Here is a 17,411-nt window from a genome sequence, read left to right on the forward strand (position 1 = left end):
TCCAAGGTCACTCAAGGAAGATGATCTCTGACCTTCTTTCCCAGACAAATTATTTTGGTTTGGTTTGGTTTGTTTTAATTGAGGAATAATTGACATACAGCGTTATATTATTAATAGTTTCAAGTGTACAGCGTAATGATTCAATCATTGTATATACTGTTAAGTGGTCACCCAGACAAGTTATTACTGCTATTTTTAAAAATTTATTTACTTATTTGGCCGCACCGGGTCTCAGTTGCAGCACACAGGATCTTCTGAGCTGGGGCGTGCTATTTCTGTGTATGGTATGTGGAATCTAATTCCCCGGCCAGGGATTGAACCCGGGCCCCCTGCATTGGAAGCACAGAGTCCTAGCGACTAGACCACCAGGGAACAAATGATTAATTGTTTGTTAAGAATATTTGTTATTATTCACCAGGCAAATTATTAAGCGCCAGTGTTTATGGAGCGTCTAATGCATGTTTGAGATAAGCACACCAAGTATATGCATCATGTATTGATGGCCTACTGTTTGACTGAAACTGTGCTCAGTTTACATATTTTTACATAATCCTCTCAACTGACCTGTCAAGCTGGGGTTTATCCCTTGGGGAGACTGAGTCACCGAGGATTCAGGACCTCTTTGGGGGTCGTGCGGTGTGTCTGTCTACCCAGTAGCCCTGGGCTGACTCCCGAGTGTCCCTTTGTACTCATGTCTTTGAGGCTCCTGAGTGGGAATTCCAACCATGCCCCATCTTCTGCCTGCCACCCCGGGGGATCCTCAGGGCAGAGGCCACGTCTCACCTGGTACCCAGCGTCTAGCAGGGCGCCTGGCATGCGCTGAGGAAGTGGCAGGTGTTTGTGGTGCGTTGAGTCAAGGGCAGAATAAAGGGCAGAGGGTGAGCGGACGGGCTATTCCTTTGGAGCTCTGACAGCTCAGCGTCCCCAGCTGTGTTCCTGGCTTGCACTACAAATAGACTGGAATGTTGGTTGCTTTCTTCTCTGTTGACAGTGCTGGATGCTAGATAAATTCTTGGCTACCTTTTGCACCATAGCTAGTTCTTTCTTTTTTCCCCAGTCTTCCAGCCCTGAGTGGCCTCCTGTTACATCAGTCCCAGTGCAGCTCGCCTCTCATTAATTCCATCTTGCACTGGTGTCCCTGGTGAGACCGTGACCCTTGCTGAAATCTGAGCTGCGCTCTCCTTGCTCGCCGCCACGCAGACTGGCTGTTAACACAGGCCACTATCCTCATCCACATTGGGCAGGCCTGTTTCTGGTTCGGTTTTCAGGCTTCTGTCTTCTACTCATGGAAGTGTATCTGAGTTCCGATTAACTGGATCTGTCCTCACCTTGAAGACTTTAGGCTTTCTTTTATCCAGCTACAGGAAAAGAAAAAGAACTTTTTTGTTGAAGCAAAGAGGACTTGACTGTGTTAATCTGTGTTCATGTCAAGGGGCCAGCTCTGCAACCCCAGGCTCACAAAATAAAAACGTGTTTTTCCCCATCTTGATCCAGTGTCCTGTAAAGACAGATATGCTGTCAGGATGCAAACAGCATGTTTAGATACTGAGAGTCAATTTAGCAGTTTCCTGAACTCCCGATATTCTATCTGCATGCAACAGACACGGGGATTTCTAACATCAGGCTCAGCAAGGGTGTTTCCAGACTCTTCACAGGCAATCTGATGGGGAGGCTGTCTCCCCTGGGCCCCCACCCACAGGGAGAGCATGTAACTCAAAGAAAACACCTGGCCAGCCTCATTCATAAACATGGCACAATATTGTTGGGTGGCAGCCTGGGGATCCCCTGTGGGGAGTGGAAGTGCAGTCTCCTGACAGCTATAAACTAATGGTCCTTCTTTGCCTACATACATGTTTAAAGTGGTCCCTTAGATGGCTTTGGAATGAGCCCATCTTCATGGGCTTGTAGGACTGAGACTATTTGTACTGATATGTTCATCTTATTGTTGTATATGCTCTAAAAGCCTGAGTTTTTTTTTTTTAAGCAAGAAAATATAAGAGAAGCTTAGAGATAGCAGTCTCCTGGAGGTAGCCTGAGGGAGTAGAAAGGAAACAACATTGGCACAAATCTCAGCTAATAGGGGTTTTAGTCGTGGCTGCATGGTTTGGGATGTGTCACGTCACAGCTCTGTGCCTACATTTCCTGATCTGGAATATGAGGGATTGGCTTGCCCTCTTCATTGCTTCTGGGAGCCATGCTTTCCCCCCACCTGTTAGTATCTCTGGAACAAGGGTGCATCTCATTACCACTGGCTATTAGCCACATGGCAGAGCCGCTGTGTCACATGGCGTAGCTGTCCTTTCCTGAGCAGCTGTGAATGTGGTCCTGCCGATCAGACTGTCTGACCTCAGTTGAGTTAGGTGTGTTGTTGGTCATCCACCTGTTATGTGAATTGTCACTCAAAATGTCTTCCAAAAGATCTCACTGTAATTTATTATTGATACCAAATGTTATTGTGTCCACAGAGGGACATGGAAGCAGTAGTGGAGCCTTGATTTGACATTAGAAAAGCAAGTATGTGTTGGAGGAAAGGCTGCAATTTCATACTTTCTTTTAAAGCAACAGGAATTGTCAGTCTCCTGCATGCCACCAAAGGCAGGAGAAATTCTCCAATCCCTCAGAAGAGATGAAACCTCCTCAGAGCTCATGTGACCAATTTGTTTGCACTCAGGACTGTCACTAAGGCATTATGTCATAGTTTAATTGGCAGCGGTTTTTCTTTTCTTTGTGTCTTGTAAAATAACGGTGGGTCTTGGAATTTGCCTTCCAAGTTTTCTCCTGTTTTTATATCTAGTAGTTTTATTTGCATTTTTTGGTCATTTGGAACAAATGACCAAAGAATAACATGCCTCCCATGTGTTAATGATGCTCCTCTGGGCCTGTTGAGAGCATCTCTGTCTTTGGTTGCAAAGAGTATTATCAGTCTGATTTCGGTATTGACCCTCTGGTGATGTCCATGTGTAGAGTTGTTTCCTGTGCTGCTGGGAAAGGGTGTTTGCTATGATCAGTGTGTTCTCTTGACAAAACTCTGTTAGCCTTTGCCCTGCTTCGTTTTGTCCTCCAAGGCCAAACTTGCCTATTACTCCAGGTATCTCTTGACTTCCTACGTTTGCATTCCAATTCCCCATGATGAAAAGGACATCTATTTTTGATGTTAGTTTTAGGTCTTCTAGATTTTCATAGAGCTTGACAGAGGAGCCTGGCAGGCTATAGTCCTTAGGGTCACAAAAGTCAGACACAACTGAAGCAACTTAGCACGCATTACGTGTATACAGACACACACCAGAATTGTTGGATCATATATTAACTATATGTGTAATCTTTTGAGGAGCTACAAGACTGTTGTCCAAAGCAGTTACATCCTTTTTCATTCCCATCATCAGTGTACGAGCCTTCTAATTTCTCCACATCCTCATCGCTCACACTTGATTCAGTGTACAAAGACCATTCTGCATCTCAGCTCCCAGGATTCTGGAGTGACATCCAGTGACTTTGGAGACAATAGAGGCCCCTTTTGGCTTTGTATATCCTCCTCTCCCCTTCTCAGCAGAGCTTGCAGAGGGCTGTGGGGAATCTCTCAGTTAATTATCTGCCAGTTAGCCACTCAGTCTGCTCCCTGAGGCTGTAACTGGCTCCAGACTGCTCCTGCTGGGCACCCCTAAAGAGGCTATCTGCTGCTCCCACTCTAGCGAGGGGAACTAACCACAGGGATAATGGGAGATAGAGCCCAGTGACTGTGATGGCCTAATAAGAGCAGCCATCAAGATCTGCCACCAGGTGAGTTCTCTCTCCCCACTGAAAGGCATCTGGCTGCCTCTGGGAGTCCTTCCTGCCACTGCCTTAAATTAGGCCCCCGGGAGAGCTCCTAGGTCACAGAAGCCCGGGATCAGCCAGTCCACAGTCCTCCCACCCAAGTTCTGTGAACTCCTACCCTGCCCTGAAAGTACAATGATGGGAGAGACCAAGTGATACTCTAGAAGGTCCACAAGACCGCATACTCCCATGGGTGCCCAATGGGATTGATCTGGCTGCCTGTTTTCCTAAACACATGGCCTTAGCCTGTCCCCAGAGAGAAACACTTGGGAAAAACCAGCCCCAGGAGAAGTCTCATACCTGAGCCTGCAATGTGGCCATGGCCAGTAGCTCTCATCTCTGGCTTGGCCGTCATTGCTGAGAACTTGGTAACTGGGTTCTGTGCTCTACAAGGTAACAGCCGTAGCCAGCAGAGGCCTGTGGTCTGCAGAACTTGGCTTTCCCATCCCTTCTGTCCTGGAGAAGGCTCTGTAGCACATAGGGCTTTCATCCCTTCTAGCCAGTCCCTTTCCCCTTCATCCTTCAGTTTCTACCCCATCACAACACAAACTGGTGGGAACGGTCGGTGATTTATTGGCTCATGCCGCAAGGCGGTGGGACCCTGAGCTGCTGCTGCTCCTGGGGAAACCCCCGGGGCTAGAGTCAGGATGACTGGGTTGTGGTCCTTCCTGTTGGGAAGCCATGTGCACATTATTCCAGGGTCCCTGTGTGTAAGAGGGAAGTGGCGACGCACACCTGTCTCCCTCGTACGTGCGGTGACAGAGACGTCTGCCAGGGTGGTGCTGGACTGCGCAGACCCAAGGGCAGGAGGCCCAGGGCCCCAGCCCAAGCTCGGCAGATAATTTAAGATCTGATTCAGTCATTCATATCCGATGGCAGCTTACTCTGCTATCCTGTGAAAGGCACAAATCCTTAACCCGGAGCAGCTCCAGGGCCCGCTTCAGGAGTGACCATGGGGCCCAGCAGCTCATGGGCGATGTTGGGCCAGGATTGGCTTGTTGAGTGGGTGGGGCTCTGGGCTCCTCACTTCTATTTCTTCAGCATACTGTATCTTGGAGCCATTTGGGCTCAACACCTGACTCAGCTCACCTCCTAACAGATGACCTTGGGCAACTCCTCTCTGCCTCGGTTTCCTGATTTGTACAATGGGACCAAAAATGTGCCTACATTATAGGAGTGTCTTGAGGATTAACGTAAAATATATGACAAGCATTTAACACAGAGTTTGGCACGTAGTAAATGCTCAGTAAATACTAGTTGTTTTCTTTTGTGTGTCAAGGGAACCGTGTATAGTTTAATTTGAAAAGTAAGTATGATATTAGAGGGAAATAGTTTGGAATCTATGGGGAGTACAGTCTGTGGGGAATATGATATTAATGGCTTGCTTTCCTGCTTCAGTGAAGGTCAAGTGCAGCTGGCCCTGAGTAGGAGCACCCCTCTTGGGGTCCTCCACCAAAGACAGGGGCAACACGGGTGTGCTGGCTCAGGGCCTGGAAGCAGGGGGTCTGGGCTTCCATTTTCTGTGGTTTTTACACTCCTGGGCTCGTGCTGTTCAGTTCTGCCCGCAGTTCCTGGCGGATGCAGGGAGAATAATAAGCGCCCAGGCACTGAGTCAAGTTTTAGATTCCTGTGGTTGCTGTCCAGTGGGCTTCCAGCATCGTGTGTGATACATGCAGGCTAGTCAGCCAAAGAGGGGTCTTCCCCCAGCCTGCCGTGCTAGCTAATTTCACTGCTAACATGCGCCCCCCCCCCATCTCTGCCCACTGGCAGCCAGCTGCTACCTGCCTGCTGATTACCAAAGGGACAGAACCTCAGTTACTTGTCATCCATTTTCTGATTGCTGAGAATTCATCATCAAGGTGTTGTTGTTTAACCCTGTGTTTACTTCTTTGTGGTTGTGCTGGGTCTTCGTTGCTGTGAGGGCTTTTCTCTAGTTGTGAGTGGGGGCTGCTCTCCAGTTGCGATGCAAGGGCTTCTCATTGCTTTGGCTTGTGGATCACGGGCTCCAGGGGGCACGGGCTTCCGTAGTTGCAGCTCCCTGGCTCTAGAGCACAGGCTCAGTAGTTGTGATGCACGGGCTTAGTTGCTCCGAGGCATGTGGGATATTCCGAGACCAGGGATCGAACCCATGTCTCTTGCATTGGCAGGCAGATTTTTTTTTTTTTAACCACTGAACCACCAGGGAAGCCCCAAATTGTTGTTGTCTAGTAATTCAGTCATGCCCGACTCTTTGCAACCCCGTGGACTGCAGCACACCAGGCTTCCCTGTCTCTGCCAGAGTTTGCTCACACTCATGTCCATTGAGTCAGTGATGCCATCCAACCATCTGTCGCCCCTTCTCCTCCTACCTTTAATCTTTCCCAGCATCAGGGTCTTTTCCAGAGAGTCAGCTCTTCACATCAGGTGGCCAAAGTATGGGAGCTTCAGCTTCAGCATCGTTCCTTCCAATGCATATTCAGGGCTGATTTCCTTTAGGATTGACTGGTTTGATCTCCTTGCTGTCCAAGGGACTCTCAAGAGTTTTCTCCAGCGCCTTAGTTCAAAGGCATCAATTCTTCAGCACTCAGCCTTCTATATGCTCCAGTTCATATCAAATCAGATCAGATCAGATCAGATCAGTCACTCAGTCATGTCCAACTCTTTGCGACCCCATGAATTGCAGCACGCCAGGCCTCCCTGTCCATCACCAACTCCCGGAGTTCACCCAGACTCATGTCCATGGAGTCAAGTGATGCCATCCAGCCATCTCATCCTCTGTCGTCCCCTTCTCCTCCTGCCCCCCAATCCCTCCCAGCATCAGAGTCTTTTCCAGTGAGTCAACTCTTCACATGAGGTGGCCAAAGTACTGGAGTTTCAGCTTTAGCATCATTCCTTCCAAAGAAATCCCAGGGCTGGTCTCCTTCAGAATGGACTGGTTGGATCTCCTTGCAGTCCAAGGGACTCTCAAGAGTCTTCTCCAACACCACAGTTCAAAAGCATCAATTCTTTGGCGCTCAGCCTTCTTCACAGTCCAACTCTCACATCCATACATGACCACAGGAAAAACCATAGCCTTGACTAGACGGACCTTTGTTGTCAAAGTAATATCTCTGCTTTTGAATATGCTATCTAGGTTGGTCATAACTTTCCTTCCAAGTAGTAAGCGTCTTTTAATTTCATATCAAATACTCAGTGATTAACTGAATGTCTGCAGTGGGCTCAGGTCTGGCTCCCAGGTCACAGGGAAAGGAGCAGGCGTGTCCTCGGCCTCCAAGAGCTTGTAGTTCAGCCGAGGAAGGAGGCAGCCCCTGAGACCGTGTTAGGGCTGAGCTGGAGTGCGGTGGGGGCTTTACAGGGAACAGTGGGACAACCCTGTCCATTTACCTGGACCCCCTCAAGACACCCAGGAGGTGCACCTCTTTCCCCGAACAGACTTTGGGGGTACACTGCCTTCTGTGGTTGACAGTTTTCTGTTTCCAGTGCAGCTCAATCATTGCAGAGTGACACAGTCTTCCTGTAATAACTCTGTGGCTTGTCTTCAACCAGGTTAGGGTGGCGTCCTGCTGATCTGGAAACCTTCTTTTCTCCCCCTTTGCAGTGACTCTGCATGTTTCTATTTTGGACTGTTGTGTATTGATTTCCCATTGTAGCTCCCAGGGGACAATCCTTGTTCTTGATTGCCAGGTTCTTAGGGACACTTCTCATTACTTTCTTGCAGGAGGGTCTCAAACTTGGATGTTAGCGAGGACCAGGCAGGTAACGTGTGAGTGAGTGGAGCCTCATGAGAGTGATAGCTGTGGGCCGTGGGGAGACTTTAGGGAGCATTGGGGTCAGTGGAGAACTGGCCATTGCCTGCCCTATCTGAAGAGCTCAGCCTCGCTTTGGTCATGCTTCCAGCGTGGGGAGGTGGGCCAGTATTGGTGGATCTCCCGGTCTTTGAAGAAAATCAGAAATGGGGATTTTACCGTGACATCTTCTGGTTTGTAAAATTGGCTTGAATATTTTAAAAATACTGGACGGACGAGATGGCATGACCCCGAATGAGCCTTTGCGGCCTCTGCTTTGTGGTTACGTGCCTGTGTGGGAAGAGTTGGTCATCCAAGGTGGCGGGGACAGAGGCTGAAAGGCCCAGTGGGCAGCTGCTGTGGGTGTTCAGGGTGGCATCAGGAGGTGGGCTTGACTGAGCAGCCTGTAGGGTGAGGAGGGCAGAGGGCAGGGATGCTGGTCTCGGAGGGAGCCAGTTGTCCTCCTCAGTGGTGAGACTGGCCCAGGGGTCACAGCCCCCTGCCCTCCCACCCCCAGGGACAGGCTGTGTGGAGCCTGCTCCAGCTCCTGAGACCCCCCACCAGCCTCTCGGAAACCACCCAGGCCTGTCACTGCTCCAGCTGGGCTGGCTTGCGAAGCCCTGGCCAGGAGGAAGCAGGATGGTGGGGACCCTGGATGCCCCGAGCGAGGCAGTGGAGAGGGTGTTACCAGGGAGCAGGATGCTGGGGACCCTGAATGCCCGGAACGAGGCAGTGGAGAGGGTGTCGCCTGAGACTGGCACTGGGCCACGAGGCCCGGAGGAGCTCTGAGGCCTTCACCTGGGCTGCTCTCCCAGGTGTGGCGCCGAGCTCAGAGCAGGGCACCATGGGGCTCCCGCCCGGGCGTGCTCCAAGTTTCCACTCTTTGTCCGTCAACTCGGAAGCTTTTGAAGGCTGGGGGTGGGACCCACACTCTCAACTTCTCATGAGTTCCTTCTCACTTCATCCTCCCAACACTTTACCGAGATGGTACATTTATCACCAGTCAACTTTAAAGATGCGGAAACAGGCTACCCAAGGTTACAGAGCTTGGTTTAGCCAGCGTTGGAACCCGGAACTGTGATGTTCCTCTGTCTTAGGGGGAAGGGGGCAGGGAAGAAGGTACCTGACTCCCGCCAGGTGTGGGGCTGGCTGATCAGTGACCCTGGGGCCTGTGACTTCCGTGCTTCCTCAAACCTGTGGGGCACAGCATACAGCATACAGGTGCTCATTACCTGTGGAGGTGAGTTGCCTTAAGAAAGGTCCAGAATGTGGTGGGAAGAGATTGCAGTCTTGGTTCTGGGACCAGGTGACTCTGGCAGCTGTAGGGATGGGGGATGGGACAGGTTCCCCCCCGCCCCTCCCCACCCCCAAGCATCCTTGGCTGCACCATTCTAAGAGCTGGGAAGGGGGCTGGAGGGGAGCCTGGGCCCAGCAGCAGTGGGCAAAGGAGCTGGGGAACCCCACTCTTAGGGAAGGAGTGCCCCAGGCTGGACATGAGAGGGCTGGGGAGCCGTAGGCCAGTCTGCCGTCCTGGGCTTGGGATGGTGAGAAATACAGGAAGAAGCAGGGCCTCCAAGGACCGTGAAGTCTTGTCAGGACAAGATAAAACCCCATAAAAAATTCAAGAGCAGGATAAGAGTTGGGTAACAGCACAGGGGAGGATGAGAAGGTGTCCGGAGGAAGCCTGTGCTTGGCGGAGGGAGCAGGTGTGGAGTCAGTGCCTGGAGCCCCGTGGAGGCTCCTGTTGGCCCCGGAGGCTGGAGGGGAGGGCAGACCTGGACAGCAGGGCCGTCCAGGGACAGAGCAGGGGCTGCGCATCCCGAGTCCATCCTGGATGCCCTCCTCCTAGTTGGTCTGGGCTCCTCTGCTGGTATGGAGGCCTCCGCAGGGTTGGAGAGTGTCTATTTTTCCTCCAGCGTGCATTCTCAGTCGCTCAATCATGTCCGACTCTTTGCGACCCCATGGACTATAGCCCGCCAGGCTTCTCTGCCTATGGGGTTTTCCAGGCAAGAATACTGGAGTGGGTTGCCATGCCCTCCTCTAGGGGATCTTCTCAACCCAGGGATTGAACCTGAATCTCTTGTGTCTCCTGCATTGGCAAGCGGATTCTTTACCACTGCGCCACCTGGGAAGCCCCTTTTTCCTCCAGAGGAAATCCCAGTTGAGAGACTGGAATGTGATGGGGTGTCCTGTGCATGGACCGCGATGGGTGCATCTGTTCTATCTCCCCCCGACTCCCTTCTCAGATGCCTCTCCTGGTGCTGCTGTGGTGAGCATGCTGGGGAGAGAAGGGTTCGCAGCATCCCTCCTGCCTTCCAGGCTCGTGGTGATCTGTACCCCAACTGGGAAAACCAGTCCAGCTTCTCAGTTATCCGGAGGCTGCTCTGGGGAGAGAGCAGTGAGGCCCAGGTCCTGTGGTCTCTCCATGGAAGCTCTGAAAGATCCACAGAGCTTGGCCCAGGGCCCTGTGTGGAGTGAGGGTGTGAAAATGGTGCAATGACTTGGGCATCGTCTGTTATTTAGGAGTAACTGGCTGATGTTAATGACTGTGACCCAGAACTGCTCTTGGGGTCCAAAGACGTTGGCAGTCACAGGGGGAAGGGAGAGGTGACTCAGCTCAGGAGGGGGTTTCTGGGGATGGGAGACTCTCAGGGGCTTGGGGACCTGCATTACAGGCCAGGCTCTATCCCTTAGGCATCTGAATGGCTCCAAGCAGGTCCTCCCCTTCTCTGGGCTCCAGTGTCCTCATCTACACGATAAAGGACAGCAGGAGCATCCAGAGATAGAGCAGCGGCTGGACCGCTGAATTCTCTTAAGATCTGTTGAGGTCACATGGCTTAGATTTCAGGAGCCCCTCCAACTTGGTGACAGCAGATGAGTATGTCTGGCCCTGTTGGACTCTAAGCGAGTGCTGTTATGTGTTCCTGATGCTGAGATCCCAGGGTGGAAGTAGGCGGTCCTACGGCCCACAGATAAACACTCATTCAGCCTGTTGAGGTCCTGCCTGACCCTAAGTCAGCCATGAGAGAAACTGCCCCTTACCCTGGGAGCTGGCCAGCTGGCCAGAGAGTCAGGATGGAGAATCTACCCATCTTCCAGCCAGGATGGAATAGCTGAAGAGTGGATAGAAAGGATGTGACAGGTTTTTCTAGATCTTGGCTATGCAAAGCATGGTCCTCTGACCAGCAGCAACATCACCAACTGGGAGCTGGTGAGACATGCAGCCTCTCGGGCCCCACCTGGGGTCCACTGAATCCAAATCTGCATTTTAACAAAATCGCCTGTGATCACTGCATACGTGCAAGTTTGGGAAGCGCTGCTCTGGGCCACTTTTCATAAACTCTTTTGACCACGCATCACAGAAATAAAAATATATTTCCGTGATATATTTAGATGAGACAAAATTTCCATGAAACAATAGTTCCACTTTTAATGTGTGTTACTCACTGGAATTTTCAACTGCATTCTACCATTTTAATGCTGAGATCATGATTTTGTCTTGTGTGTGCTCAGTCATGACTGACTCTTTGTGATCCCATGGACTGTAGCCCACCAGGCTCCTCTGTCCATGGGATTGTCCAGGCAAGAATACTGGAGTGGGTTGCCATGCCCTCCTCCAGGGGATCTTCCCCAGCCAGGGATCGAACCTGTGTCTCCTGGATTTTTTTCAGTTTATTTTGCAGTCCACAAAAGCCACGGAGACCTGCAGTTAGAAAAACACTGCCCTAGCTAAGACCTGTCTGATGTTTGAGTGACAGAGGGTTACACTGGTATCATGTGGGGGACACCGGGTGTCCTCACTTCTGCGACGGTAAGCGATGCTGATATCTGAGGTAGCCTCCAGCTCCTCCTGGTGTTTCTGAACTTCTCCACTTCCGGTGGTTGAGGGTCTGAGGCTCCTGTGCACAGAGGCCTCTCCCGAAGCCCCCTGCTTTTCTGTGGTGAACACTAGCAGGCCCAGAGTCCCTAAGCATGAGGGCTGCAGCTTGAGGGGAAGGGAAGGCATTCTTCCTGAGTCCTGTCTGTGCAGGAGGTGGGACGTGGGCTGGACTTGGAGGGGTGGCTTGGCAGCAGGACATGGTGAAGGGGGTGCCCGTGGTTTCCTCGGGGAGGGCTCTGGGCGCCCTCCTCCCCTGGCAGCTGGCCTCTCTCCTCCCACACTCCCAGCGGGGCGGCCTGGCCTGGCCCTGCTCTGGGGGCTACAGGCTCTGTGTGTAGGTGCCAGTTGTCAGCTCTGTGTGGAGGCAGGAAGGGAGAAGGGCAGGCCTTGGTGTGGAGCGGGGTCACCAGGAGCACCCACTGGAGGGGGTCCGGATGGGGGACTGAGGCCCAGCAGCTTGGGAAAGGGGTGGTGGAGAAGCAGTGGGTGGATGCGATTCATTCAACAGTGGGGGAGTGGTGCTGACTGGCTGGGCCCTGCCGCCCACCACAGCTCAGAGGGGCCTGTTATCCGTCTGCAGAGTTGCTGTCCTGCTGGGTTTGCGGGGACAGACCCGTGAGTCCCCCCGGGGTCACTAGCCCACTCCCTGTAGCGGGGCCTGTGGACCAGGAGGCCAGACCCTTTGTGGAGCCGAAAGCCGGGAAATGAGCCCTGGGCTTCCTCTCTGAGAAAGTCCTGGCCGAGCTGTGTGCTGAAGGCCTGAGGCGAAAGGGTCCGCTGGAGGGTGAGGGGCACAGGGCTGCCCTTTCCGGGGCCCGGAATTGTTGGGTGCCCCCTGAGAACAGCTGGCAGGCCGCTAAGCAGAGGCTGTCATCTGGTTGGCAGGTCACTGAACTGGTCCTGGGGTTGGGGAGGAGGTAATTCCTCTAATGCCTGGCTGTTCTTAAAGGGATTGGCTACATTTACAGCTGCTAATGCCATTTGTCACAGGGCCGATGCGAAAGGATGCTGAGAAGGCTGGGATGGTTCCAGCTTTTCCTCTCTGGGCCCTGCCTTCTCCTGTAGACCCCGCGTCCTTGATGTAGCTCTGTGAGCCCCTGCGAAGGTTGAGAGGCAGGCAGGCCCCGAGGGTGGGGGGAGCGAGATTCCCGACCTCAGCCTGAGCCCGCGGTGTCAGCAGAAGTGCCTTTGCTGACGCTGGTTTCCCAAGGAACCCCAGTGCCCCATGGCCTCAGCCCCTCTGTGCCCCCTCCTGCAGCTGTGCCCACCCGGGCCCCGCCTCCTGCCTGCAGGCTCTGGGGCTGCCTGCCCTTTACAGCAAAGTGCGGCCTCAGCACTTTCCCCACGCCTGCTGCCTGCCTTTTTGTTCCTGGGCATCCATCACCTGGCAGGGGCTGGGGGGCACGGCGGCGCGAGGAGGGGAGCCCCAAAGGCAGAAGGGCACGTTCCTGAGATCTGGCTGCAGCCCCACAGGCCATATCTTGGATGGCTGCGGCCACAAGAGGTGTTTCTTCTCCTCGCCCAGCCTCTCCTCTTTTTCTTCTTCCTCTGGGCCCAGCCCCCTTTCCACTTTTCACTGATCATTAGAACGGAAGCTCTTCTTGCTGGCTCTCAGCTTACCCAGCAGCCTAGCTGTTTGGGGATTCCCCACTCTGATCCATGCCTCCCAGGTGGGTGTTAGTGGTGAAGAAGGGATTTCCCACCCTGATCCATGCTTCCCAGGTGGTGGTGGTGGTGAAGAACCCACCTGCCAGTGCAGGAGACACGGGTTCGATCCCTGGGTTGGGAAGATCCCCTGGAGGAGGGCATGGCAACCCACTCCAGTATTCTTGCCTGGAGAACCCCATGGACAGAAGAGCCTGGTGGGCTACAGTCCACGGGGTCGCAAAGAATTGGACACAACTGGAGTGACTGAGCACATATCCTGATCTTGCTGTGAATGAGAAGCAGAGCCAGGAGGAGACCCCAGAGCACTAGCCGGAAGGGAGGAGAACAAGTCCTGGAGAGAAGTATCTCTTTATTTCCCTGGTCTCCACCAGCCTGGAGTTCACTCTGGGCCTCCTCACTGTTTTTACGTTAAAAGCAGAGAGGTCCTTCTAGGCTTTTACCCCAGAGAATTACAAACAGGAACTCAAACAGGTACTTGTACACCCATGTTCGTAGCAGCATTAATCACAATAGCCAAAGGTGAGAACAGCCTGAGTGTCCATTGATGAGTGAATGGATAAACAAAATGTGGTCCATACATAAGTCTGTTACTGTAACACAGTGTCTTATTCATCCACAAAAACGTGTGAAATTCTGACACATTTTACAACATGAATGAGTCTTGAAAACATCAGAGGTGAAATAAGCCAGTCACAAAAGGACGGATGTTGTATGACACCACCTAAATGAGGTATGCAGAGGAGCCAAGTTCAGAGAGAAAGTAGAGCAGTTGCCAGGGGCTGTGTCAGGGGATGGAGGGCTGTTTAATGGGCACCAGGTTTCTGTTGGGATGATGACAATTTTCTGGAAATAGATAGTGATGGTGCTTACGTAATACTGTGAATGTACTTCAGTTCAATTCAGTTGCTCAGTCATGTCTGACTCTTTGCGACCCCATGGACTGCAGCATGCCAGGCATCCCTGTCCATCACCAACTCCTGCAGCTTGCTCAAACTCATGTCCATCGAGTTGGTGAGGCCATCCAACCATCTCATCCTCTGTCATCCCCTTCTCCTCCTGCCTTCAATCTTTCCCAGCATCAGGGTCTTGTCCAATGAGTCAGTTCTTCGCATCAGGTGGCCAAAGTGTTGGAGTTTGAGCTTCAGCATCAGTCCTTCCAGTGAACACCTAGGACTGATTTCCTTTAGGATGGACTGGTTGGATCTCCTTGCAGTCCAAGGGACTCTCGAGAGCCTTCTCCAACACCACAGTTCAAAAGCATCAATTCTTCGGCACTCAGCTTTCTTTATAGTCCAACTCTCACATCCGTACATGACCACTGGAAAAACCATAGCTTGATGCATGTACTTAATGCCACTGAATTGTATGCTTGAAAATGGCTTCAGTGGTATGTTTTGAATTATAGATACTTTACCTTTGTTGAAAGTGAGGAAGTGAGTGCCTGGCTAATGGCCTAGGAGATGGATGATGTAGGCCCAGTCTCCTCTCTTCCACCTCCCTCTTCTCTGGTAAAGAGAGAAAGCTCGGGGCTTTTCTTCTGAAGGAGGGACCTGCACCCTGGTTGGGGTTCATTGTAGAACAGACAAATGAGCCCAACCCAAGTGATGCCCCAGGAATGGGTATCCCTGGGGGGAGAGACATGGGAGGAGGGGGTCAGCAAAGGGGCGTCACGGACTGGTCACTACTGGGCCTCTGGGCTCCGTGCCCTGGGTCACCCTGCGGGACCACGGAGAAGGTGCCTCAGCTGTTATCTGAGAGACCGAGAGGGAGGGTTTGTCCCCATCCAGGGCTGCCATGGCGGCTGTCAGCTCCTCCCGCTCCGAGGTGCAGGGGCCAGCAGGGCTCCTGCAGGGGCTCTTGGCATGTGTCTGAGGAGCCCTGGGCAGCCGAGGGGACGTGCAGTCAGGCTGCGCGGGAGACCCTGCCTGGGCCGCAGTGACTGGAGTAGGAGGGCGTCTCCAAGACCAGTGACCAGTGTGGGGGCTGCTCCTTTTCCCTCTGGGCACCAGGATTCTCCAGGGTGGGAATGTGTCTCAAGTCCCCCCTTTCGTCAGTGAGCCAGGAGGGGGTGATTTCTGCCCCCCGCCTCCCTCCCGGGACGATGGTGTGGCCCCGTGACAGGCCCATGGGAAGGCCCAGCAGGGCAGGGCTGAGCCTGCTGTGTAGGCCGGGCCGGGCACTCGGTCCTCCTGGAAACACTCCTGTCTAGTTCCTACAGAGCCCAGCCCTCTGCCCGCTCCTGAGACAGGAGCCAGAAGCCCGTGATAAGATCTGAAGTTCTTCGAGGAATCATGGGCGGGGCCTTAGACATTGGCCTTTTCTGCAGGCAGCTCCTTTTCAGCCTTCTCTGGGCACTGACCTTATCACCCCATCCTGCTGAGGCCGGCCGCCTGCCCAGGGCCATGCGTGAGTGAGGCACGGGGCCCAGCCCTCTCGAGCCTGCAGACCAGTGGAGGTTAGGACACACACACACACACAGCACTGAAGAATTCACTGGGCTTTGGAAGGACGGTGGTAAAAGGAGTGGGAGATTTCCTGAGGGCCTGAGCAGGCTGCCAGGAGGTGCGATGGTAAAGCCCAGGAAGCTCAGCTCCATGCCTTGTGATGACCTAGATGGATGGGATGGCGGGGGCGGGGCGGGGGGCGGTGAGAGGAAGTCCAGAAGGGCGGGGATGTACGTATGCATGTACCTGAGCTGGGCTTCCCAGGTGGCACTAGTGGTAAAGGACCCGCCCTCCCTGCCAGTGTAGGAGACGTAAGAGGTGCAGGTTTGATCCCTGGGTGAGGACTATCCCCAGGAAAAGGACATGGCAACCCACTCCAGTATTCTTGCCTGGAGAATCCCATGGACAGAGGAGCCTGGCGGGCTACACCAGTCCATGGGGTCATGCAGAGTTGGACACAACTTAGCACGCACGCATACCTGATTCACTTTGTTGTACAGTAGAAACTAACGCAATGTTGTAAAGCAATTATATTCTAATAAAAAAAGAGGCAGTGAGGTGCAGGTCGACCGGAGCTCCGCTGCGTGATCTTGGGCAAGTTACTTAACCTCTCTGAACCCTAGTTTTCTCTTTTTGTATCAATTGCATAGAGTTACACTGAGGGGTAAGTGGATGAAGGCCTTGGATGGAGTGCTGAGGAGGGTGCTGTTCCAGGCTACCCGTGCAGGTACATTAGCAGCTCCTGTTATTAATAGGGGTTGCCGTATTCATACCCCTAGACTGAGACTGGGTGAATCCTTTGCCCACTCACTGCTGTTAAAGCCAGGGATTGGGCTAGTTGGCACTGGCCTCTAAGGTTCTAGCCCCTCGTGAGTATAAGGACCCTGAGACTGGGCAGGTGGAAGGAAGGGGAAAGTGACTTTGGGTGAGGGACACAGTGTGAGCAAAAGCTCAGAGGCAGAAAGAGGATCCCGTGTTAGTGGTTTATTGCCACAAACTTAAAGGCTTAGAATGATGCCTGTTTATCATCTCACAGGGCTGGAAGTCAGAAGCCCCTCTCGGTATAGCAGGAAGCTGAAATCAGGGTGTCGGTCAGGCTGAGTTCTGGTCTGGGGGCTCTGGGAGACAAAACCTGCCCCCAAACTCAGGGCTTGTTGAATTTACTTCTTGCTGTTGCAGGCCGGAAGCACTTTTCCTGATCAGTCATTGACCAGGAATGGCTCTCAGCCTCTCAAGGCTGCCCACGAACCTTGCACACATTCCTTCTCCTTCAGGCCAGCAACTCTGTCTCTCCCTCCAGCCCCAGATGTAAGGGGCTCATGTGATTGGGTCAGGCCCTCCTGAATACTCTGAGTCTTCAGGTCTGCTAATTTGGAGTTTAATTACATTTACAAAATCCTCTCCCAGGAGTTCCTAGGTTAATGTTTGATTGAGTAACTGGGAGAAGGTGTATGCTCAGGGCTCTCTTGAGTTCTGAAGCCTGCCACACTTGACTTACATTCAGGACAAAAAGCAGAGTGGCCAGGGGGCAGGAGGCAGCTGTCTGAGCGGTGGGGTTGGTGGTAGGAAGGACGTAAGACCACTCTGGGCCTTGGGTGGCAGGTGGAGGAAGTGGCCCTCGCACCACTAGGCACACTTATTTCAATCTGAGCAAAGTGCCTGCCTGCACACTCACCGCCACCCAGGCCCCCATCCCTGGGTTCCCCCAGTCTGAAGAGAGCACCCAAGCCTGAAACCATAGTCTCCTCCCTCTGGGGCAGGTGGACACACCCACGAGCCCCGAGGTTACTGAGCTCAGAAGCCCAGCACCTACCCTCTGTAGCTGGTCTGGGGTCCAAGGGA

General features: G+C 52.9%; 1 protein-coding gene and 1 non-coding gene across 9 annotated transcripts in view; one reads left to right on the top strand and one right to left on the bottom strand.

The window, feature by feature from the left end:
- CTIF (cap binding complex dependent translation initiation factor) overlaps positions 1-17,411 on the top strand; it is a 324,350-nt gene that overhangs the window by 58,062 nt on the left and 248,877 nt on the right. Inside the window, exon 1 of one of the 8 annotated variants that reach the window (XM_061400120.1) lies at positions 13,741-13,855. The exons of the other annotated variants lie outside the window; for them this stretch is intronic. The gene's annotated coding sequence lies outside the window, so the exon portion shown is untranslated. Of the gene's footprint in view, positions 1-13,740; positions 13,856-17,411 lie in introns of those variants that run through there. 8 annotated transcript variants of the gene reach the window in all.
- TRNAG-UCC (transfer RNA glycine (anticodon UCC)) lies at positions 300-372 on the bottom strand. The gene has a single exon. It is a non-coding gene; the product is annotated as a tRNA-Gly (tRNA).

This window comes from Bos javanicus, chromosome 24 (assembly GCF_032452875.1).
Source record: "Bos javanicus breed banteng chromosome 24, ARS-OSU_banteng_1.0, whole genome shotgun sequence".
In the NCBI taxonomy this organism is placed as follows: Eukaryota; Metazoa; Chordata; class Mammalia; order Artiodactyla; family Bovidae; genus Bos; species Bos javanicus.